We start from the raw sequence: 25,782 nt of genomic DNA on the forward strand, positions 1-25,782 counted from the left end.
TTCTAGTACCCATATATATTAACAAATATTTCATTTGGAATATAATCTGATGTAGAAGAGAATAAATGCCAGAGAACTTGAGGTTGAGGAAACAAAAAAGTCTAACTTTTTAATAAACTGAGTTTTTAAGGGGTACTAAAGTAAAAATTAAAGTTCCATGATCTAGATAGAGAACACAATTTTTTAAAAAAAAAACATTCCAATATCCATTACAATATACAATCAATTATCAAAATGTGCATATTCTTTTTATATGCAAACTTTATGAGGCTCCAGCTGCTAATGAGCATGGGCAAAAGTGCACGTTATATACGTACAGTATATGCATTTTGTGATTGGCTGATTGTCATATGATACAGGGGGAAGGAAATTGGATTAACTTTGAACAGTACAATATTTTCTGGCAAAATTTCAAAGTGCTATTGAATTGTCTTTTTATTGTATATTTGTCATTTATTTAATTCCCTACTGTATTTTGAAGTCCTTTGTTATAAAAATACTAACAAACCCGCAGATTTAATAACCTATAGACATTAGTATTTTGATTAAAAATGACAAAGCATTGGAGGGCGGAGTTTGGCCACGCAGGCGGATGGCTGGGTTCTAACTGAGCTCCTAATCCCATAGGCAGATAACGCTACAAAAACGGCATAAAAAGAACATTACTGAACACTAAAACCTATTGTATACTTGGGTGAGTGTCTTGGCATTATAAAAACCTAACAGAGCCTCATACTAAACACGCTACGAGGTGGAGGAGAGAGACAGTGCCGTAAGCGCAGCAAGCGAAAAACAGAAGTAAGAGGAGGCCGCAGTGACTGAAGGTGATATAACGCTCTGAAACTGGCTGGAGCAATAACTGGGCACACGATAAAGCCCGACGAAGCAGTAAACCCTGATACGCATTGCCCTGCTGCTTGCCTGGAGCGATCTGGGTGTCCTGAGAATGGCGCGATCTCCCTGTCTCTGATAGTGCGCCCACGAGGCAGTGAAAACACGCAACCGGACACAGACGCAGGAGACAAAAGTAAAGCAGCACATCAGTTGAAAGGTACTATTCAGTTTTCTATACACGTATACAAGCTGCAATAATATTAGGCACAGTGACTCTGGGGCTCTTAGTATAAAGTGCACCGCATATTTCATCATCCTGTGACTTTCTCTTTGCGCTGTGCGCTTCGCTCAAAACAATAACAAACTAGCATCCACCCTTTGCACAGTATAGCTATAAGGCCTCATAAGAAAACTGACCCTGTCCACTTCCCTACAAAGGTTTACACACCAGTAAAGTGTGCTTTACAACAACGCTAATCACCATTTACCCATAACAAGGGAATTACCACATATGAAACTAGGCTGGACTAACACCCTCAATTCCAAAGTAAACCTTCCCCAGAGGGGATGCCTAATAAAAAAGCTCTTAGAAATAAGAAGACCACAGCTGCAAGACCGCTGAGTAAATACCTCAAGCAGTTGGATACTACCCCTACATTGCAGGTGGAGAGCATGGATGACGGTCAGCATCTCCATCCTATCAGGGCGCAAACAACACAGACAAGCGAACATTTTAAACCCCTGACCAAAGGAGACCTCCAATACTTGTCATCTAAAGAGGACATACAGGGTGTCTTGCAAGAGATGCGCAGTCTCTTTGGGGACCTCAAAAAGGACATGATTGCTTTGGAGCATAGAGTCACTAAGACAGAAAAAGAACACTCAGCAATAGCCAACACAGTTCAGAATAATAGTATGGACATACAACAACAGCAGGCTAACATGCAGGCTCGTTCCGATAAATTAGAGGACTTAGAAAACCGTTGTCGCAGAAACAACATAAGGGTCAGAGGTGTTTCTGAATCTATCCACCCCCCAGCTATCGATGGCTACTTGCAGAGCCTCTTCCGTACTATAAAAGGCACCTCAAGCCCGCCTGAAGTCGTAATGGAGCGGGCCCACAGGGCTTTGAGATCCAAACCACCGCCAAAAGGCCTGCCTAGAGATATAATCATTAAGTTCCTTAACTTTAAGGACAAAGAATAAATCCTCAGATGTGCTAGAGCCAAGCAACCCATCTTGCATGCTGGAGAGGAAATCCAGCTGTTCTCAGATATTTCGCCAACAACACTACAGAAGCGGAAAGAATTGGGCCATATTACTTAAACCCTCAGGGACCATAAAGTGCAGTATCGCTGGGGCTTCCCGGTTTCACTAATAACAACACACAACAACAAAACTGCAGTCTACAGGCCTGGAGGGGATCTGCAAGCCTTTTACTCAGCGCTCTCAATTGCAGGAGACGAATCAGACTCTGCTACACGGGGTAATGCCGAAAATGCACCTCAGCCTGACCGAGGTTGATGTCCTAGCAAGCTCAAGTCATGCATCGCTGTCAGGTGAAAAATGGACTGAGCGGTGTCCTCCCGGACTCCGAAAATACACTTGACATAGTATCCTTTTCACTGTTTTTGCCACCTATTTTTAACAATGGGACAAACATGGCTGAGATCTAACTGATCTCTGCTCTATCTAAATGTCCAAGACTGTTATATTAATACATGTTAAAACTACACGCTCCCACTAAAGGTTCTTTCTTGTAGTATTGTTCAGTTTATGTAATAGGATGGGAAACTGATTATAATGTGAAACATTGTCAGCTAATACTCCCCGTCCCATCCCTTTCCCCCATCCCCCCCCAATGCCCTTTCCCTCCCTCACTCCCCCAATTTCTCCTAACCCAAACGCCATTTCCCCCCCCCCCCCCACCTACCATGGCTTCACACCAAACGGAGGGCGTTTTACCTTCCCACTGCTTTCACTAATTTTCCTTGATAAAGGGACTAAGGAGGCTGGGGTTCCACCGACCCCTGTTCTATCTATATGCCCAATACATGTTAAAATTACACTCACTTATTTCCTGCTTGCGAGTCAGGTGTTCCCACTAAGGGCTTTTTATTACAGTGTAGTTTAGTTTCAGTTTTCGCAATATGGTGGGATGATCTGTTTACCAGGTGGAAAATTATTATTTACCACTCCCCCTTTTACCCCCTTCCCCACCGTCCCTTTTACCCTCCCCCCCCTCTCTCCCAATATTCCTATTTCCCCTCTAATCCTTGTTTCACAAACCGTATTTTTCTTCAAGCTCCCACTTGTATTATTTGCACTTGCCGTTGACTGTTATTAAACTTGATGGAGGGATTCCTCTCCGCCGAGAAAACCAATTTGTATTAAGAAAGTTATCTGCCTTAGGGTTACAACCCCAATAGACATTAATCTTACTGTGCAAATTGCTCTATCGCTTCTGTGATATCCTTAACACCCCTCTTTCTTTTGGTAGGGTCATCTGTTAACACGCACTCCTAAAACCTTTCTGCCTTTAGTGTCGGGCAGTTAAACATAGCAAAGTATCTTTGTTAACTCTTACTCTCTCTCTCTCACTTGTCTCTCTTTCATAAATATCACTCTCTTAACCCCCTAACCTCTTAACTACTTTCACCCCTCCCCTTTTTTTTTTTTTTTCTTCTTGTTGTTGGAGTAAAAGTCTTTCTCCTCACAGAACGACTTGCAAAGCAAGCAGATTCCAATCTCCCTGCCTTACACGGACTTCTATAAACTCAAAGGGACTGAATAGTCCAGGTAAGCGATCAATAGCCTTTAAAGAACTACAGCGATTGAATAGCCAAATAATTTTCATACAGGAGACACACTTCCGCAAGGGTAAAGAACCGAAATGGTCTGACAGTACATACACCACCGCATACTTTTCATCAGGTTCAGAAAAAAAGGGAGGGGTGGGCATACTGATACACAAAACAGTACCTTTTCATTTAATACAAGTCGAAAAAGACTCAGACGGACGATACCTATTGGTGAGAGGCACACTTTATGATCACCCAATCACATTTGTATGTATATATGCCCCGAATGTGGCTCAGCACCAATTTATCAAGCGAACGCTCAAAACACTATTAGACCATTCAAAAGGGCCTATATTCATGGCCGGAGACTTAAATCTCCCCATAGACCCGCAGCTTGACACCTCTAACAGGGTGTCCAGCGTCTCTAATAAAACAGTCAAAATCACAAAGAACTCCCTAGCTGACATGCAACTTCATGACGTATGGAGGACACTGCACCCGACGAAACGCGACTATACATACTATTCTGCCCCACACAACAAATATTCACGCATAGATTACTTCTTCACAGACTCAACAGGACTTGACATGGTAGTTAACTCAGAGATAGGCTCCATCACTTGGTCTGACCATGCGCCTGTGATCTGCAATATAGAGTGGCCTGACATCCCACCGACAGCGTACATATGGAGGCTAGATGACTCCCTGTTTGAAGCCCCCTTAATAGCAGATGACATTCGCAAATCTTTGTCAGAGTATTTCTCATTGAACGACCCAGCGGGCACATCACTAACAAACACATGGGAAGCACATAAATGCGTTATCCGAGGGGAGTTTCTTAAGCACAAGGCCAGATTAAATAGACAATAGAGAGAAAAACACACACATCTTCTGCAAAAGGTTGCAGAGCTAGAATCTAAACACAAACAAGACTCGACTAATAAGATAACTAAAAACCTCCTCTCTGAAGCCAGGAAAGAACTTAACAACCACCTTCTAACAGCACTCCATAAACGTATACTTAAGACCAAAAAAAGATACTATGAAGGGGGCAACAAACCTGGCAAGTTGCTTGCCAGGTCAATCCGTAGGTCGCAACTGAAAATGTACATACATTCTCTGACTTCTAAGGACGGCACTAAAATTAAGAGTACTAAACAGATAGCGGAGAACTTTCACGCATATTATAGTAAACTATATAACCTGACAAAAGCAACCAACAATGCACATACAACTGAGGAGCTGCACACTAAGGAGAGTCAAATTGAGACTTACCTGTCTACTTCTGCGTCCGTCAGTTGGGGTAGATGTAAGTCAAACACATTAGTCACCCATATAACACTGGAGGAGTTGACTAATGCAATTAAAGACCTCCCCAAGGGGAAGTGGTCGGGCCCGGATGGTCTCACACCCAAATATTACAAAAAATTTCTCCCAGTGTTGGCCCCACACATGTTGCAACTATTCAATGGTCTGAGAAACAACTGTAAGTTATTGGAAACCATGTTAGAGGCACATATCACAATTATCCCCAAGCCGGGTAAAGAGCCCACCTCCCCTGAAAATTTTAGACAAATATCATTACTATATACCGATGTAAAATTATTGGCTAAAATCCTGGCAAACCGCTTAAACAAATTTCTCCCAAATTTGGTCTCCCCGGAACAGGTGGGATTTGTGCCAGGCAGAGAGGCACGCGATAACACCACCAAAGTATTGCAACTGGTTAATTTCGCAAGAGTTGAAGGAGTGCCTCTGGCCCTCTTTTCTACCGACGCAGAGAAGGCCTTCGAGCGGGTCAGCTGGCCTTTTCTGCGTCGGGTGATGGAATCTATGAACTTTGGGGAGCCTTTCCTAAACATGGTGTTTGCCTTGTACTCATCCCAAGCCTGAGAGTGAACGGATCACTATCAAACCCATTCCAAATAACAAACGGAACAAGGCAGGGTTGTCCCCTATCTCCGCTCCTCTTTGCCCTGTCCATAGAGGCCCTGGCACATAAGATTAGACACAATGATAAGATCACGGGTATAGTGGTGGGCGATGCAGAGCATAAGCAGGCACTTTATGCAGATGACATTCTGTACACCCTCACAAATATTGATACATAAGTCCCGGAGCTCCTTAGGGAACTGGACTTATACGGCGCAGTTTCAAACTTCCACCTCAACTTGGGGAAATCCAAATTATTGAATATTAACGCCCCGACGGAGCAAGTGGAATTGCTCCGCGTGAACAATGGGGTCCCGATCTCCACAACAAATCTACGTTATCTGGGTATACATATTCCACACAAACACCAAGATTTGTTTAGAGTTAACTATCTAAAACTAAAAGAAGAGATAATTAGAGATCTCTCGTCTTGGAAAAATAAGCCATTATCGTGGCTCGGTAAAATAGGAATAGTCAAAACGAACAACTTACCACGAATTTTGTACATTATGCAGGCTGTGCCGGCATCCTTACCGGGAGATTATCTGGCTCAGTTGCAGGGAGCCCTGGAGCAGTTTGTGTGGGCGGGTGTAAAACCTTGTATACCACGAAAAACCATGTATCTTCCTAGAGATAGAGGGGGGCTGGGTTTCCCCGACTTAAAAGCATATAGCAGAGCTATTGCGCTGCAACACATTGTGGAATGGTCCCAAAACGCAGATCACAAAATATCGGTAAGAATAGATGGCCAGATCCTAGGACTCAATAACATGGGTACACTAGCGTGGATACCTGCAGCGCACCGCCCCAAAGTACTACATAAATACCCCATCCTGAAAGAGATCTTTACGGAGTGGGATAAGATAGCCTCTACTAGTGTCCATATCACCTGTAAGCTCTCCCCCCATCTCCCTATAATCGAAAATCCAACTCTACCTTATTACAACACTCTCCATATTCCCTCAGAGAGGGATGCCTTTATAATATGATAGAAAATGGGAGGTTTAAGTCACAACACCAAATGTGAGAGATAAAAAATCATATATTCTCTTCCTGGCTTAGATACAACCAGCTCCTGCACTATATTTCACATCACAAACACAAAGACCAGCTAGCAAGAGACCCTACCCCATTTGAGCGACTATGTATTGCCAATAGCCCACAAAAACGGCTAATTTCCCTCATCTACAAGCTACTTATGGTCCCCCCAGACCCCCCTCTTCCTACATACACAACGGCCTGGCACAGAGAACTTAACAGAGAATATGACCAAGAGGAGTGGTCCAAGGCATTTCTGTCAGTCAAGCGCTCCTCTATTTCAGCCACTGTACAGGAGATCCACCTGAAACTCCAGTGCAGATGGTACCTTACACCAAAAAAACTACATTGCCTATACCCGACGACCAGCCCTTTGTGCTGGAGGGGTTGCGGCGAGACCGGGACGCTCCTGCATATATGGTGGTCCTGTCCATGCCTGGACGGTTTCTGGGCAGAAATATTCAAACAAATGTCTGCTATTTCACAAATGGAGATTCCTGTGACACCGGAGTCTTTACTCTTCTTGAAACTCCCTAAGATCAAAAGCAAACACATCCAATCCCTCTTATTGATAATGCTCACAGGCGCAAAACGACTAATACCCAAAAAATGGAAATCAACCGATGTCCCCACAGTGACTGAATGGCGTTCCTCAGTGACTGACTTGCTCGCCCTAGAAAGACTACATTTCCTTCAAACAAACCAAATGGAGATTTATGAAATGATACAGACACAGTGGAAGGGCTCCCCAATATAAATGAAGGACTCCATAGCACCTATTTTGGAAGTTTTTTGTTTTTTTTCTCCCCTCCCCTTTCTTCTCTCTATCCTTTCTTCTACTTCTTTCCCCACTTCCCCTTATCTTCCCAACTCTCTTTTGAAAAACAAGTCAGCTATAATAACGATGCCAAGGGGCATTGAGGTACCAAGAACCTTCTTTCTTTTTCACCATTGTATTGCACTTTTAATTTCAAAATGATTGTTAAAATTTCAAGCTCTTTAAAGAAACGCTGGTAATGAGCAGCTCTGGACTGCTGAATGTATGTCTAATCTATGTTACATATATTGCCAGTTGTAACTTCTTTATTTGTAAATGTTTCTTTTTTTGACCAATAAAGCTTGTTTTGAAAAGAAAAAAAGAAAAAAAATGACGAAGCATCATCACGTATTATAAGGTAAACTTAGCTTTTACTCCATGGAAAAGTTTACTGTGTGTTCTATAGGAACAGAATTATTGAAAATCAGGCTTCCTGAAGTGGCATGCCATGTATATTTTACATTTGCTAAGCTTTAAACTTAAAATATAGGTATCCTAAAACTATTAACAATAAATTGCATAATTTGTAATTTATATTTAACATGTCATAATATAGAAGGGTAGAAATTTTGCATTATTATATTCACTATTTTATGTGCACCTAGTTATTATATAATTACAGGTAGAAAACCCTTTATCCAAACTGCTTGGGACCGGAAAAGGTTTGTATTTTGGAATAGTTTGGCTTTTAGAATATTTGCATCTTTAAAATGGGACAATTGGAGGAGGGGATGGGACCATCTGTAACAACAATATTTTACATCATTTAGGCAATATTTAAACGTCATAATACATTAGTTTTATATCATTTTTAATACTTTTGTGACTTACAGGCAGGGAAAAAAGTAATTTTTGAAAAGTTCATTTTTTCTTAAAAAGTTTTTAATTAAAAAGTTTGGATTTTAGAATTAATTTGGATTTGGAAATATGTACCTGTATTATATTCCGAACATTAATATTTCTGCATGCTTGTATCACATTTAGATAATGATTTAGAATCACTGGAGAAGTATTGAAATGGTAAAAAAAAAATCCAATTATCCTGATAAGAATTAAGAAATAGGCCTCATTATCAATTCGCCTGGTACAAAGATACAAAAGGATATTTCATTTTTTATTTTTCATTTTTTGTACATAGAACACCTACTGCGTTAGAAACACATTAGTTTAGACCACTGGATTCAAACCTGCCCTCGGGCCTCCCTAACAGGCCACATTTTGTGGATATCTGAACTGGAGCACAGGTGAAATAATCAGCCGATTAGTAAACAAGGTAATTTTACCTGCTCTCATCCAAGGTAATCCTGAAAACCTGGCCTGTTGGGGAGGCCTGAGGACAGGTTTGAAAACAAGTGGTTTAGAAATACTTAACGGGAAATAAAACCCCCATTTTACTTCCCATAATTTAGATAGAGCTCACACTTTTAAAGAACTTTCCAATTTATTTATCAAATTTGCTTAATTTTCTTGGTAACCATTGTTGAAATAATAAATCTAGGTAGCTTCAGGAGCAGCAATGCACTACTAGGAGCTGAATGAACACAAAGGGTGGACTAATGATAAGAGGCATATACTGTAAGCACCCAATCCTCAGCATCTCCCAGTAGCTCCAGAGCCTACCTAGGTATTATTTTCACAAAGGGAAAACAGCAACTTTGTTAATAGAAGCAAATTGAAAAGTTGTTAAAAAATGACATGCTCTGTATCAATCAAAACTATGTCATTTTGACTTTACTATCCCTTTAATGTGGCATTGTAATGATTCAAGATAACATTGGACCTATCACAAAACAAGGATGTAACAGACAGGATTAACATTTGCATGTAGAATCTCATTATAACATAGGTTGGCTAATCACTACGTTTGATGTTGCTGAATGAATGCTTTTATATAATTATTTCACTTTTGTTAATAAACTGTATTTTTACTTATTTATGACTAAAAAATATCTTATGCTAATTATACTTTGGGGACAAACACACACAGACTTTGGTAACATTTTCATTCATTGTGTGTTATAATTACCCAGTATGCTATTGTATTTATTTTTTATTATAGTTGGGGTACAAATACCCTTACACGTTGTTCTTATTTTGTAGGAATCACTATTATATCAAATCAAATTGGTCAAGATGTGAACAAAGGTTTTACTAAATATAATTGGCACATAATATCACAATGTCATCAATGTCATATGGAAGTCTCAACCTTAAATGCTATGGTGAAGTTATGTTTACCTCCATGCTGTGCAATAAGAATTGAAGGGACAGTAAAGTCAAAATTAAATGTTTATGATTCAATTTTAAACAACTTTCCAATTTACTTTTATTATCAAATGTTCTTTGTTCTCTTGGTATCTTTTGCTGAAGAGTAAACATAATAAGGTTGATAGAAGCATGCACGTCTCTAGTATTCTATAGCAGCAGTGTTTGCAACTATGTATAAAATTGCTCTAAACATTGTTGCAAACACTGCTGCCAGATGGCTAAAGATGTGCACATTCCTGAGCTCACCCATTCTTACTCTTTAATAAAGGATACAAAGAAAACAAAGCAAAATTGATCCTTGAAGTACTGGAAGACTGGAAAGTCATATCAAATTTCCTACTTTATCCAACCCATTTAAGCTTAAATTTGACTTTACTGTCCCTTTAATTACTTGATGCTGGAGGGAGGGAAGGAGCCTATTTTTAAATCTAAACTTGATGGCTGTTTTTGTTGTTTTGGTGACATAAAAAATGTTGTTAATATAAAGAAAACTTTAATTTTGTTCTTCCCATTAAATCTTTTTTTTTTTTTTTTTTTTTTTTTTAAGTTCTGAGTGGCAGTGCATGAAGCACCAGAGGATGTAAAGTCACTACTTGGAGAGAGGCAGATACTTCAGAGCTCATCCTCACAACACCCACTTCTTTCTACTTCATGTCTTTATGCTTAGCCAATTGTAGGAACAAAGCAGAAGGAGAGAACATAAAATATGAAGTAAACATCTTCATGTGCCGTTACCTAGAATGTGAGGAAAAGGTTTTAACTGTGTTTCTCATGTTCATCGTGACAACAAATGAACAAGACTATGATTCACTACCACTGGGTTTGTGCCAAGTGTGAATAATCATAAGTAAAGGCAGGTCAGCCAAGCAACAAAGTAGGTCCAACCTCTCACTGGGGGCCTGATGATCACAAACTTGCAGGCATGGAGAGAAATAACGCAGTATCTTCTGGGACTTTTTTTTTGCGTTATATTGTTATGAATCTGTCTTTCCTTCACATCCAGAACCCTGTATATCAAGGTAAACAGCACTCAAGCTAAAATGTGTATTTCGAAAATTATTTATGATGCTTCAAAGTACTGATGAGGCTTCTTAGAGCTTTAGATCGTTGGGCCATGAAAGTAAATAACAATAATAAACAATGAGAGATAACATACTTTTCTCTCAAAAACTTCCACACAAAGTGAAAAGGCATTAAAAATAAAAACCCTTTGCAGGTATGCAGAGAAGGCCAAGTAGCAATTTTATTCAACTGCTTAAAGTCCAAATTAAACTTTCTTGATTCAGATAGGGCATGCATTTTTAAACAACTTTCTAATTTACTTTTATCATCAAATTGCTTTGCTCTCTTAGTATTCTTTGTTGAAAGCTAAACCTAGATAGGCTCATATGCCAATTTCTAAGCCCTTGAAAGACGCCTCTTATCTCAGTGCATTTTGACAGTTTTTGACAGCTAGAAAGCGCAAGTTCATGTGTGCCATATAGATAAGATTGTTATTAGCACCGATTGGCTAAATTGCAAGTCTGTCAAAAGAACTGAAATAAGGGGTAGTCTGCAGAGGAGTAGATACAAGGTAATCACAGAGGTAAATAAATTAAATTAATATAGCTGTGTTGGTTATGAAAAACTAAGGAATTAGTAATAAAGGGATTAACTATCTATTTTAAACAATAATAATTCTGGAGTAGACTGTCCCTTTAAGTATGGCTTCTTGGCATCCTGCCCCAAGGCTCAGGTGAGATTTTCTCAATAACCAAAGCACCAGGATAATGTGTGAGCAAAACCAGTGGTAAAGGAAAGATTTATAGGCCTAGACACCTTTTCAGGCACCCCAATGCAGGACAAAAATCCATGTTGAGAACATGGGTTCTAGACAAAAGAATGGGGGAACAATTTTTCAGTTCAAGGAAGCGGACAACACAAATTATGGATGGAAGGAACTCACATTATACAGACCTGTACTACTGAAAAAATGGGTAAGGGAGTTTGCAGCATAAAGCAGATAGATGGCTATGAAATGGTAAAGAGAAAAGGTATCTGGAAAGTGAGCAGTTTCAGACGTAAAATTATGCAAAGGCTTGAAAGGAGGCAGATGAAGGTCAACTTTGGCTTTTAAGCAAGAGACAAGGGCATGCAGTGAGATAGCCTTTTAGTAGCAATAAAAAAAAAAAATCTGTCATTAAACAGTGCCTGAAGGGAATCCAGAATGCAAGTTATAGGGAAAGATGTATTTACTGGGGGCAACAGAATGGTAATAGAGCAAAGTCAATGTTGAAATTAATCCCAGAAGTAACAAACTTGTAAATAGCATCAAGGGTGCTTAATTCTTTGTATGCCAAGATTAAGAAATCCGTAATAAGGCAATCATTGCCAAAAGAGGCAAATCTGGTAAAAATAACAAAGTAGGTCCATGACAATGCGAAGATAAATAAATATCCCTGCAAACAATGTGACCAGATCTGTGAACCAAGTTTGTAAAAGCCAGATTAAGACAATAATACACTTTCGATCGTGTTTGACTTTGTAAAGAACCATGGTGAGCATTACAAGTTGGAATGCAAAGGGTTTGCCAGTGGAAATGTCCAAGAAAATGCCAAGAAGACAACAAAATTTGTCTGAATGTGTAAATGGCAAACCTGAATTGGAATGCCCTAGCATTTGGTGAGCTCCGAAAAACTGGAGAGATGCAGGGACAATTCTCATATAGAGGAAAGTGAGGTCCACTTCAGTTGTCCAGGACATAATGTAGTATTCTAGCCAAGATCTAGGTGTCCTACCACATAATAGCAGAGCTGTGAGGGATCCACTGATAACTGACATAGGGGTCATGATCATAATACTGTGGGATTTCAATTGTACAGGTAAATCACTTGGGGAAGGCTGCCAGCAGAACAAAAAGTTGTACAATATTTATAGGAAAGTTCTACTCCTGTGAAAAACTCATGATGTGCATTTGATAGCCATCCTAAACTGCTTTGTGTAATTAAACATATCCAATTGTAGTCTCTGTGGTAAAGCCCTCTACAGAGACATAGTACTTTCCATTACAGGCAAAATATGTGCAAACTGTGGAGGTGTATGTGAAAATGAGCAAAGGAGGCCTACCCTAGACTTCCAAACATCAGGGAGAGGGTTCACAAGAACAGAGGTTTTGAATTGTTAAACCACACAAAAAAAACAGAATTTATGCTTACCTAATAAATTACTTTCTCCAACGGTGTGTCCGGTCCACGGCGTCATCCATTACTTGTGGGAATATTCTCTTCCCCAACAGGAAATGGCAAAGAGCACAGCAAAAGCTGTCCATATAGCCCCTCCTTGGCTCCCCCCCCCCCCAGTCATTCGACCGACGGTTAGGAGAAAAAAAGGATAAACTATAGGGTGCCGTGGTGACTGTAGTGTATAGAGAAATAAATTTTTCAAACCTGATTAAAAAACCAGGGCGGGCCGTGGACGGCGTCATCCATTACTTGTGGGAACCAATACCAAAGCTTTAGGACACGGATGAAGGGAGGGAGCAAATCAGGTTACCTAAACGGAAGGCACCACGGCTTGCAAAACCTTTCTCCCAAAAACAGCCTCCGAAGAAGCAAAAGTATCAAATTTGTAAAATTTGGCAAAAGTATGCAGAGAAGACCAAGTCGCTGCCTTACATATCTGATCAACAGAAGCCTCGTTCTTGAAGGCCCATGTGGAAGCCACAGCTCTAGTGGAGTGAGCTGTGATTCGTTCAGGAGGCTGCCGTCCGGCAGTCTCATAAGCCAATCGGATAATGCTTTTCAGCCAGAAAGACAGAGAGGTAGCCGTAGTTTTTTGTCCTCTCCTCTTAACAGAGTAAACGACAAACAAAGATGAGGTTTGTCTAAAATCCTTAGTTGCTTCTAAATAGAACTTTAAAGCACGAACTACATCTAAATTGTGTAACAAACGTTCCTTCTTTGAAACTGGATTCAGACACAGAGAAGGAACAACTATTTCCTGGTTAATATTCCTGTTGGAAACAACCTTCGGAAGAAAACCAGGCTTAGTACGCAAAACGACCTTATCTGAATGGAACACCAGATAGGGTGGGTTACATTGCAGAGCAGATAATTCAGACACTCTTCTTGCAGAAGAAATGGAAACCAAAAACAGAACTTTCCAAGATAGTAACTTGATATCTATGGAATGTAAGGGTTGAAACGGAACCCCTTGAAGAACTGAAAGAACTAAATTTAGACTCCAAGGAGGAGTCAAGGGTCTGTAAACAGGCTTGATTCTGACCAAGGCCTGTACAAAAGCTTGTACATCTGGCACAGCTGCCAGTCGTTTGTGTAACAAGACAGATAAAGCAGAAATCTGTCCTTTTAGAGAACTCGCTGACAATCCCTTATCCAAACCTTCTTGAAGAAAGGAGAGGATCTTAGGAATGTTAATCTTACTCCAGGAGAATCCCTTGGATTCACACCAACAGATATATCTTTTCCATATTTTATGGTAAATCTTTCTAGTCAAAGGTTTTCTGGCTTGGACCAGAGTATCTATCACAGAATCTGAAAACCCACGCTTGGATAAGATCAAACGTTCAATTTCCAAGCAGTCAGCTGCAGAGAAACTAGATTTGGATGTTCGAATGGACCTTGTATTAGAAGATCCTATCTCAAAGGTAGCTTCCATGGTGGAGCCGATGACATATTCACCAGGTCTGCATACCAAGTCCTGCGCGGGCACGCAGGAGCTATCAGAATCACCGAGGCCTTCTCCTGTTTGATCCTGGCTACAAGCCTGGGGAGGAGAGGGAACGGTGGAAACGCATAAGCTAGGTTGAACGACCAAGGCGCCACTAATGCATCCACTAGAGTCGCCTTGGGATCCCTGGATCTGGACCCGTAGCAAGGAACCTTTAAGTTCTGACGGGACGCCATCAGATCCATGTCTGGAATGCCCCATAATTGAGTCAACTGGGCAAACACCTCCGGGTGGAGTTCCCACTCCCCCGGATGGAAAGTCTGACGACTCAGGTAATCCTCCTCCCAGTTGTCTACTCCTGGGATGTGGATTGCAGATAGGTGGCAGGAGTGATCCTCCGCCCATTTGATGATTTTGGATACCTCTCTCATCGCCAAGGAACTCTTTGTTCCCCCCTGATGATTGATGTAAGCTACAGTCGTCATGTTGTCCGACTGGAATCTTATGAATCCTGCCTTCGCTAGTTGAGTCCAAGCCTGGAGAGCATTGAATATCGCTCTCAGTTCCAGGATGTTTATCGGAAGAAGAGACTCTTCCCGAGACCATAGACCCTGAGCTTTCAGGGAGTCCCAGACCGCGCCCCAGCCTAATAGACTGGCGTCGGTCGTGACAATGACCCACTTTGGTCTGCGGAAACTCATTCCCTGAGACAGGTGATCCTGGGACAACCACCAACGGAGTGAGTCTCTGGTTATCTGGTCTACTTGAATCTTTGGAGACAAGTCTGTATAATCCCCATTCCACTGCTTGAGCATGCACAGTTGTAATGGTCTTAGATGAATTAGAGCAAAAGGAACTATGTCCATTGCTGCCACCATCAACCCTACTACTTCCATGCACTGAGCTATGGAAGGCTGCAGAATAGAGAGAAGAACTTGACAAGCGTTTCGAAGCTTTGACTTTCTGACTTCTGTCAAGAAGATCTTCATTTCTAAAGAATCTATTATTGTTCCCAAGAAGGGAACTCTTGTCGACGGAGACAGGGAACTCTTTTCTACGTTCACCTTCTACCCGTGAGATCTGAGAAAGGCTAGAACAATGTCTGTATGAGCCTTTGCCTTGGAAAGAGACGACGCTTGAATTAGAATGTCGTCCAGGTAAGGTGCCACTGCAATGCCCCTTGGTCTTAGAACCGCTAGAAGGGACCCAAGCACCTTTGTGAAAATTCTGGGAGCAGTGGCTAGTCCGAATGGGAGAGCCACGAACTGATAATGTTTGTCCAGAAAGGCGAACCTTAGGAACTGATGATGATCTTTGTGGATAGGAATATGTAGATACGCATCCTTTAAATCCACGGTAGTCATATATTGACCCTCCTGGATTGCAGGTAAAATTGTTCGAATGGTTTCCATTTTGAACAATGGAACTCTGAGAAATTTGTTTAGAATTTTTAAATCCAGAATTGGTCTGAAAGTTCCCTCTTTTTTGGGAACTACAAACAGATTTGAGTAAAACCCCTGACCTTGTTCCACAGTTGGAACTGGGTGTATCACTCCCATCTTTAACAGGTCTTCTACACAATGTAAGAATGCCTGTCTCTTTATTTGGTTTGAAGATAAGTGAGAAATGTGGAACCTTCCCCTTGGGGGTAGTTCCTTGAATTCTAGAAGATAACCCTGAGAGACTATTTCTAGTGCCCAGGGATCCTGAACATCTCTTGCCCAAGCCTGAGCAAAGAGAGAGAGTCTGCCCCCTACTAGATCCGGTCCCGGATCGGGGGCTACCCCTTCATGCTGTTTTGGTAGCAGCAGGCTTCTTGGCCTGTTTACCCTTGTTCCAGCCTTGCATTGGTTTCCAAGCTGGTTTAGTCTGGGAAGCGTTACCCTCTTGTCTAGAGGCTGCAGAGTTAGAAGCCGGTCCATTCCTGAAATTGCGAAAGGAACAAAAATTGGACTTATTCTTAGCCTTGAAAGGCCTATCTTGTGGGAGGGCATGGCCCTTTCCCCCAGTGATATCTGAAATAATTTTGTTCAATTCTGGCCCAAAAAGGGTCTTACCTTTGAAAGGGATATTAAGCAATTTTGTCTTGGAAGATACATCCGCCGACCAAGACTTTAGCCAGAGCGCTCTACGCGCCACAATTGCAAACCCTGAATTTTTCGCCACTAATTTCGCTAACTGCAAAGCGGCGTCTAAAATAAAGGAATTAGCTAACTTAAGTGCGTGAATTCTGTCCATGACCTCCTCATATGGAGTCTACCTACTGAGCGACTTTTCCAGTTCCTCGAACCAGAACCACGCCGCTGTAGTAACAGGAATAATGCACGAAATAGGTTGAAGGAGGTATCCTTGCTGTACAAAAATCCTTTTAAGCAAGCCCTCCAATTTTTTATCCATAGGATCTTTGAAAGCACAATTGTCCTCAATGGGAATGGTCGTGCGTTTGGCTAGTGTAGAAACCGCCCCCTCGACCTTAGGGACTGTTTGCCATGTGTCCTTCCTGGGGTCGACCATGGGGAACAATTTCTTAAATATAGGAGGGACAAAAAGGTATGCCTGGCTTCTCCCACTCCTTATTCACTATGTCCGCCACCCTTTTAGGTATTGGAAAGGCATCAGGGTACACCGGGACCTCTAGGAACTTCTCCATCTTGCACAATTTTTCTGGGATGACCAGATTGTCACAATCATCCAGAGTAGATAGCACCTCCTTAAGTAATGGGCGGAGATGCTCTAATTTAAATTTAAATGTCACAACATCAGGTTCTGCCTGCTGAGAAATTCTTCCTGTATCAGAAATTTCTCCATCTGACAAACCCTCCCTCACTGCCACTTCAGACTGGTGTGAGGGTATGACAGATAAATTATCATCAGCGCCCTCCTGCTCTACAGTGTTTAAAACTGAGCAATCGCGCTTTCTCTGAAATCCTGGCATTTTGGATAAAATATTAGCTATGGAGTTATCCATTACTGCCGTCAATTGTTGCATAGTAACAAGCATTGGCACGCTAGAAGTACTAGGGGTCGCCTGCGCGGGCATAACTGGTATAGACACAGAAGGAGAGGATGCAGAACTATCCCTACTTCCTTCATCTGAGGAATCATCCTGGGCAACCTTACTAAATGTGACAGTACTGTCCTTACTTTGTTTGGACGCCATGGCACAATTATCACATACATTTGAAGGAGGAACCACCTTGGCCTCCATACATACAGAACATGACCTATCTGAAGGTACAGAAATGTTAAACAGGCTTAAACTGGTTAATAAAGCACAAAAACCGTTTTTAAACAAAACCGTTACTGTCTCTTTAAATGTTAAACAGGGCACACTTTATTACTGAATATGTGAAAAACTATGAAGGAATTATCCAATCTTTACCAAATTTTCACCACAGTGTCTTAATGCATTAAAAGTATTGCATCCCAATTTTCAAGCTGTTAACCCTTAAAATGCGGAAACTGGAGCCGTTTGCAATTTAACCCCACTACAGTCCCAGCCACAGCCTTTGCTGCGACTTCACTTATCCCAGGGGGGTATACGATACCAATTCCAGCCCTCTAGGAACGTTTTCAGTGGATACCAGACCCTCTCACATGCAGCTGCATGCACTGCACTCAAAAGAAACTGTGCAATAATGGCGCGAAAATGAGGCTCTGCCTACTACAGAGAAAGGCCCTTCCTGACTGGGAAGGTGTCTTAACTAGTGCCTGGCGATAAAAACGTTCCCCAAATAGTAAAAAGTTTGAAATCCACTTCAAAACTTTAATAATAACTTAAATAAACAATCGATTTAGCCCTTAAGAGTGTCCACCAGTTAATAGCCCATAATAAGCCCTTTATTCTATCTGAGTCTAAGAAAATGGCTTACCGATCCCCATGAGGGAAAATGACAGCCTTCCAGCATTACACAGTCTTGTTAGAAAAATGGCTAGTCATACCTTGAGCAGAAAAGTCTGCAAACTGTTCCCCCCAACTGAAGTTCTCTGGGCTCAACAGTCCTGCGTGGGAACAGCAATTGATTTTAGTTACTGCTGCTAAAATCATACTCCTCTTTTAAACAGAACTCTTCATCTCTTTCTGTTTCAGAGTAAATAGTACATACCAGTACCATTTCAAAATAACAAACTTTTGATAGAAGAATAAAAAACTACAACTAAACACCACATACTCTTCACCATCTCCGTGGAGATGCTACTTGTTCAGAGCGGCAAAGAGAATGACTGGGGGGGCGGAGCCAAGGAGGGGCTATATGGACAGCTTTTGCTGTGCTCTTTGCCATTTCCTGTTGGGGAAGAGAATATTCCCACAAGTAATGGATGACGCCGTGGACCGGACACACCAATGTTGGAGAAAAGTGTTTCTAATTATACTTGCATAGAACTTTTGGAAAGCGGCCGATGTGTGGTCTGATGCCAGATCATAGGAAGAAGTTTCCAGGATGCCACAAATGTAGGGAAAGGTGAAGATGCCTTGCAGGCACAAAGGAGTATGGAGCTTTTGAATATTACAAAATGTGTTGTGTCAGATAAGTGGAATTTTTGAAGCAGCTTATTCCCACTGCAATGTTTAACATGGATTATAGAGCACACTGTAGACTAAACAAAATCTAACAAACATTGACAGGCTAGAAAGCACTATTGCACCTCTTGGGGAATGGATAGTTTGATGCAATGCTAGGAAACTCAACTGAGGGCGGTTGTATAGGGAAATTAAAAGCTAAAACTTGAAGAATATGAATGTAGTTGCACATAAATACTTTTCTTTTTATGTTGTCTTGCTTTTATATTTTACACAGCTTGCTTCCTCTATACTATGTTATCATTCATGATGGTCTTTACTAGCTACCTAATGTCATATAGTGTTATAGTCTAAATATGCCTTAAATTAATATATTCCTTCAATCAATTAGTGTGTGTACTTGTGCTGTGTGTAGATTTTGTACTTTTTGGTTACAGTTCAGCATGTTTCGTGCATTATGGCAATTGCTAAGTTAATAAATGTATAGAAACATAGCTTTTGATGATAGATAAGAACTATAGTGTCAGTATATGGCCGGGTTATAATACAATATATTTAATAATTATTCTTTAAACAAACCCCCAATAAAATGCATATACAAAACAATAAAAATAATGTAAATTCCTAAGTTCTTTGTATTAGTTAAAATTTATAGACACATTGAATTATATTTATAGAGAACCAGATATGAATCAAAACTATACAAGTTTAAACTATTATAATATGCTATGCAAAGATCATAAAAGTTACCTTATTTATTAACCTTATTCACAATTGAATTTCGTTTCATTAAAATACCACAAAGAGATACCAAGATATGAGCCAATAACATTAAGACTGGTACAATTAAGTTATTTAACGCACAAAATGATTCTATACCATTCTAATTAGAACACCAGGGGCACGATCACATATACAGTGCAGGTTTTGGCGCAAGCGTGGGAACCCGCGCCGCCCGTAATTTCACCTTGCACATCGGAGTATTACATATACTGCGCCGTTAGATGCTAAACTGGCGTAAGTAGGACAAACTGGCGATCTTCTGAAATGTGCGCAAATACACATTTTAGTCGTCACAAGTAACTTACGCCAGTATTTTGTCCACGGAAAGTGTCAATAAAGAGTAGTTTTATGCAAATTAGGCTAACACTCGTAAAAATGAACCGCAATTCATATATAAACCCATATTTAAACCCTTAACGACATACGTCGTACAGGGTACGTCTTGCACAAACTGGTCTTTAAAGACCAGCGACGTACCCTGTACGACGTTGGGGTTGAAAGCGGCTGGAAGCAATCCTGATCGCTTCCAGACGCTTTCCGGTTATTGCAGTGATGCCTCGATATTGAGGCATCACTGCAATAACATTTTTCCCCATCTGATGCAGAGAGAGCCACTCTGTGGCCCTCTCTGCACCGGACATCGATGGCCGCAATTGGTGGGTGGGAGCCGACGTGGGAGGCGGGTGGGCGGCCATCGATGGCTTGCTGAGTGCAGAGGTGGGCGGGATCGTGGGCAGGGTAGCTGGGGGGCGCACACACTATGGAACAGTTTGTTTAAATTTAGAGGGAGAGAGGGGGAATAAACATTTAATTATAAATAAACAAAGTGATCTGGGAGGGGGTGGGGGTTTAGTCTTTGGGGGGGAAGCTACACTACAGAAAAGTGGGGGGGAAAATAAAAAATATATTTTTTTTGTAAACTGAGTACTGGCAGACAGCTGCCAGTACCCAAGATGTATCCCAATAATGTAGAGGGGGAGGGTTAGAGAGCTGTTTGGGGGAGGGGGGATCAGGGAGGTTTGGGGCTAAAGGGGATCCTACATTGCAGCATATGTAAATATGCTAAAAAAAAATAAAAAAAGATACCTTTTATTTTAGTACTGGCGGGGACAATTGTGGGGTGGGGGAGGGAAGAGAGCTGTTTGGGAGGGATCAGGGGGTCTGATGTGTCAGGTGGGAGGCTTATCTCTACACTAAAGCTAAAATTAACCCTACAAGCTACCTAATTAACCCCTTCACTGCTAGACATAATACACGTGTGATGTGCAGCGGCATTTAGCAGCCTTCTAATTACCAAAAAGCATCGCCAAAGCCATATATGTCTGCTATTTCTGAACAAAGGGGATCCCAGAGAAGCATTTACAACCATTTGTGCCATAATTGCACAAGCTGTTTGTAAATAATTTCAGTGAGAAACCTAAAATTGCGAAACATTTAAAGTTTTTTTTAAATTTGATTGCATTTGGCGGTGAAATGGTGGCATTAAATATACGAAAATGGGCCTAGATCAATACTTTGGGTTGTCTACTACACTACACTAAAGCTAAAATTAACTCTACAAGCTCCCTACATGCTCCCTAATTAACCCCTTCACTGCTGGACATAAAACACGTGTGGTGCGCAGTGGCATTTATCATCCTTCTAATTACTAAAAAGCAACGCCAAAGCCATATAAGTCTGCTATTTCTGAACAAAGGGGATCCCAGAGAAGCATTTACAACCATTTATGCCATAATTGCATAAGTTGTTTGTAAATAATTTCTGTGAGAAACCTAAAGTTTGTGAAAAAATTTGTGAAAAAGTGAACAATTTTTTTTATTTGATCGCATTTGGCGATGAAATGGTGGCATGAAATATACCAAAATGGGCCTAGATCAATACTTTGGGATGTCTTCTAAAAAAACAATATATACATGTCAAGGGATATTCAGGTATTCCTGACAGATATCAGGGTTCCAATGTAACTAGCGCTCATTTTGAAAAAAAGTGGTTTTGAAATAGCAAAGTGCTACTTGTATTTATTGCCCTATAACTTGCAAAAAAAGCAAAGAACATGTTAACATTGGGTATTTCTAAACTCAGGACAAAATTTAGAAACTATTTAGCATGGTTGTTTTTTTTGTGGTTGTAGATGTGTAACAGATTTTGGGGGTCAAATTTAGAACAAGTGTGTTTTTTTCCATTTTTTCCTCATATTTTATAATATTTTTAATAGTAAATTATAAGATATGATGAAAAAGGAAATTTATGCTTACCTGATAAATTTGTTTCTTTTACGATATGACGAGTCCACGGATTTGATCCTTACTTATGGGATATCGCCTCCTGGTCAGCAGGAGGAGGCAAAGAGCACCACAGCAGAGCTGTATATATAGCTTCTCCCTTCCCTCCCACTCCAGTCATTCAACCGAAGTTAGGAAGAGAAAAGAAAAGCCAAGGTGCAGAGGTGACTGAAGTTTAACAAAAAATAAAGACCTGTCTTAGAAAATGACAGGGTGGGCCGTGGACTCGTCATATCGTATAAAAAACTAATTTATCAGGTAAGCATAAATTTCCTTTTCTTTTACAAGATATGACAAGTCCATGGATTTCATCCTTACTTATGGGATACAATACCAAAGCAATAGGACACAGATGAAAGGGAGGGACAAGACAGGAACCTAAACAGAAGGCACCACTGCTTAAAAAAAAACACCTATCTCCCAAAAACAGCCTCGGACGAGACAAAAGTATCATATTTGTAAAATCTGGAAAAAGTGTGAAGACGACCAAGTTGCAGCCTTGCAAATCTGTTCAACAGAAGCATCATTTCTAAATGACCATGAGGAAGCCACAGCCCTAGTAGAATGGGCCGTAATTCATTCTGGAGGCTGCTGACCAGCAGTCTCATATGCAACACGGATGATAATCTTCAGCCAAAAAGAGAGAGAGGTAGCCGTAGCTTTCTAACCCCTACGTTTCCCATCAAAAACAACAAATAATGAAGATGAACTTCAAGGCACAGACTACGTCCAAATTATGTAACAGACGCTCCTTCTTAGAAGGAGGATTAGGACACAAGGAAAGAACAACAATTTCCTGATTAATATTTTTGTTAGAAAGAACCTTAGGAAGAAAACCAGGTTTGGTACGTAACACCACCTTATCAGAATGAAAAATAAGATAAGGAGAATCACATTGTAATGCTGAAAGCTCAGAAACTCTGCGAGCAGAAGAAATAGCAACTAAAAATAAAACTTTCCAAGATAATAACTTAATATCTATGGAATGCATAGGTTCAAACGGAACCCCTTGAAGAACATTTAGAACTAAATTAAAACTCCAAGGAGGAGTAATCGGACTAAACACAGGCCGGATTCTAGTCAGGGCCTGACAAAAAGATTGAATATCTGGAACATCTGCCAGACGCTTGTGTAGCAAAATAGACAAAGCAGAAATTTGTCCCTTTAAGGAACTTGCTGACAACCCTTTCTCCAATCTTTCTTGGAGAAAAGATAAAATCCTGGGAATCCTAACCCTACTCCATGAGTAGCCCTTGGATTTGCACCAATAAAGATATTTACGCCATATCTTATGGTAAATTTTTCTAGTAACAAGCTTGCGTGCCTGAATCAAGGTATCAATGACCGATTCAGAGAACCCTCGCTTAGATAAAATCAAGTGTTTAATCTCCAAGCAGTCAGCTGCAGAGAAATTAGATTTGATTGATGGAAGGGTCCCTGAATGAAAAGGTCCTGCCTCAATGGAAGCTTCCACGGCGGCAGAGAGGACATGTCCACCAGATCGGCATACCAAGTCCTGAGAGGCCATGCAGGAGCGATTAGAATCACCAAAGCCCTCTCCTGCTTGATTCGAGCAATCACCCGAGGAAGGAGAGCAAACGGTGGAAACACATAAGCTAGGTTGAAAGACCAAGGCATCTATCAGTTCGGCCTGAGGATCCTTGGACCTGGATCCGTATCTTGGGAGCTTGGCATTCTGACGAGACGCCATCAGAACCAATTCCGGTCTGCCCCACCTGAGAATCAGGGTGGCAAAGACCTCCGGATGGAGTTCCCATTCCCCTGGATGAAACGTCTGTCTGCTCAAAAAATCCGCCTCCCAGTTGTCCACTCCTGGGATGTAGATTGCTGACAGATAACAAGAGTGAGCCTCCGCCCACCGAATTATCTTGGATACTTCTGTCATCACTAAGGAACTCCTTGTTCCTCCCTGATGATTGATCTAAGCCACAGTCGTGATGTTGTTCGACAAACCGGATGAATCTGGCCAAAACCAACTGAGGCCAAGCCTGAAGCGCATTGAATATTGCTCTCAATTCCAGAATATTGATTGGAAGTAGAGACTCCGACCGAGTCCACACACCCTGAGCCTTCAGGGAATTTCAGACTGCCCCCCAACCTAGTAGGCTGGAGTCCGTTGTCACTATCACCCCTGAGGGTCTGCGGAATCACCTCCCTTGGGACAGATGATCCAGCGACAACCACCAAAGAGAGTCTCTTGTCTCCTGATCCAGATCCATCTGCGGAGACAAATTTGCATAATATCCATTCCACTGCCTGAGCATGCTCAGTTGTAGAGGTCTGAGATGAAAACGAGCAAACGGAATGATATCCATAGCCGCCACCATCAATCCAATTACCTCCATGCACTGAGCCACTGATGGCCGAGGATTGGACTGAAGGGTTCGGCATGTATTCAGAATCTTTAACTTTCTGACTTCCGTCAAAAAAAATTTCATGCATACAGAGTCTATTAGAGTTCCCAGGAAGGGAACCCTTGTCTGTGGAATTAATGAACTCTTTTCTAGATTCACCTTCCACCCGTGAGTCCTTAGAAAGGATAGGACAATGTCGGTATGAGACTTTGTCAGCTGATAAGACGATGCCTGGATCAGAATATCGTCCAGATAAAACGCCACTGCAATGCCCTGCGGTCCGAGAACCGCCAGCAGAAACCCTAGAACCTTCGTGAAGCTCCTGGGTGCCATGGCCAACCCGAAAGGAAGCGCCACGAACTGAAAATGTTTGTCCAGAAAGGCAAACCTCAGGAACTGGTGATGATCTCTGTGGATAGGAATATGAAGATATGCATCCTTTAAGTCCACGGTAGTCATATATTGACCCTCCTGTATCAATGGAAGAATTGTCCGAATAGTTTCTATCTTTAAGGATGGGGCTCTGAGAAACTTGTTTAGACTCTTGAGATCTAAAATGGGTCGGAACGTTCCCTCTTTTTGGGAACCACAAAAAGATTTGAGTAAAACCCCTGCCCCTGTTCCTGTATTGGAACGAGACAAAGTACTCCCATAGTGGAGAGGTCTTTTACACAACGTAAGAATGCCTCTCCTTTGTATCTGGTCTACAGACAATCATGAAAGAAGAAAACTTCCCCTTGGGAAGGAATTTTTGAACTCCAGCTGATACCCTTGAGACACGATTTCCAGTGTCCAGGGATCCTGAAGTCTCTTATCCAAGCCTGGACAAAGAGAGAAAGTCTGCACCCTACTAGATCCGGTCCCGGATCGGGGGCCGCCCCTTCATGCTGTCTTGGGAGCAGCAGCGGGCTTCTTGGGTTTTTTACCCTTGTTCCAAGTCGGGTTGAGTCTCCAGACAGACTTGGCTTGTGCAAAATTCCCTTCCTGTTAAACGGAAAAGGAAGAGGGGACTCCCTTGAAATTTCAAAAGGAACTAAAATTACTCTGCCTGCCCCTCTGCTTAGATGTTTTATCCTGAGGTAGGAGGTGACCCTTACCTCCCGTAATGTCAGAAATTATCTCTTTCAAGTCAGGCCCGAATAGGGTCTTACCCTTGAAAGGAATAGCCAAAAGCTTGGATTTAGAGGACACATCCGCAGACCAAGATTCTAACCATAAAGCTCTGCGTGCTAAGATGGAAAATCCTGAATTCTTAGCCGCCAATTTGGCGATCTGAAAGGCGGCATCTGTAACAAAATAATTAGCCAGCTTAAATGCCTTAACTTCTTCCAAAAAGTCTCCGTCTTAAGAGACTCTTCTAGGACGTCAAACCAAAGGGCAGCCGCAGTTGTGACCGGTACCATGGAGGCCATCGGCTGTAATAGGAACCCCTGGTGAATATATAGCCTTCTTAGAGAAACCC

General features: G+C 41.4%; 1 protein-coding gene across 2 annotated transcripts in view; it reads right to left on the reverse strand.

Annotated features, from left to right (window-relative positions):
• The window catches only part of NAGPA (N-acetylglucosamine-1-phosphodiester alpha-N-acetylglucosaminidase), a 203,224-nt gene that overhangs the window by 62,702 nt on the left and 114,740 nt on the right, over positions 1-25,782 (reverse strand). The gene's annotated exons all lie outside the window — the stretch shown is intronic.

Source organism: Bombina bombina, chromosome 3 (assembly GCF_027579735.1).
Source record: "Bombina bombina isolate aBomBom1 chromosome 3, aBomBom1.pri, whole genome shotgun sequence".
NCBI classification, from domain to species: Eukaryota; Metazoa; Chordata; class Amphibia; order Anura; family Bombinatoridae; genus Bombina; species Bombina bombina.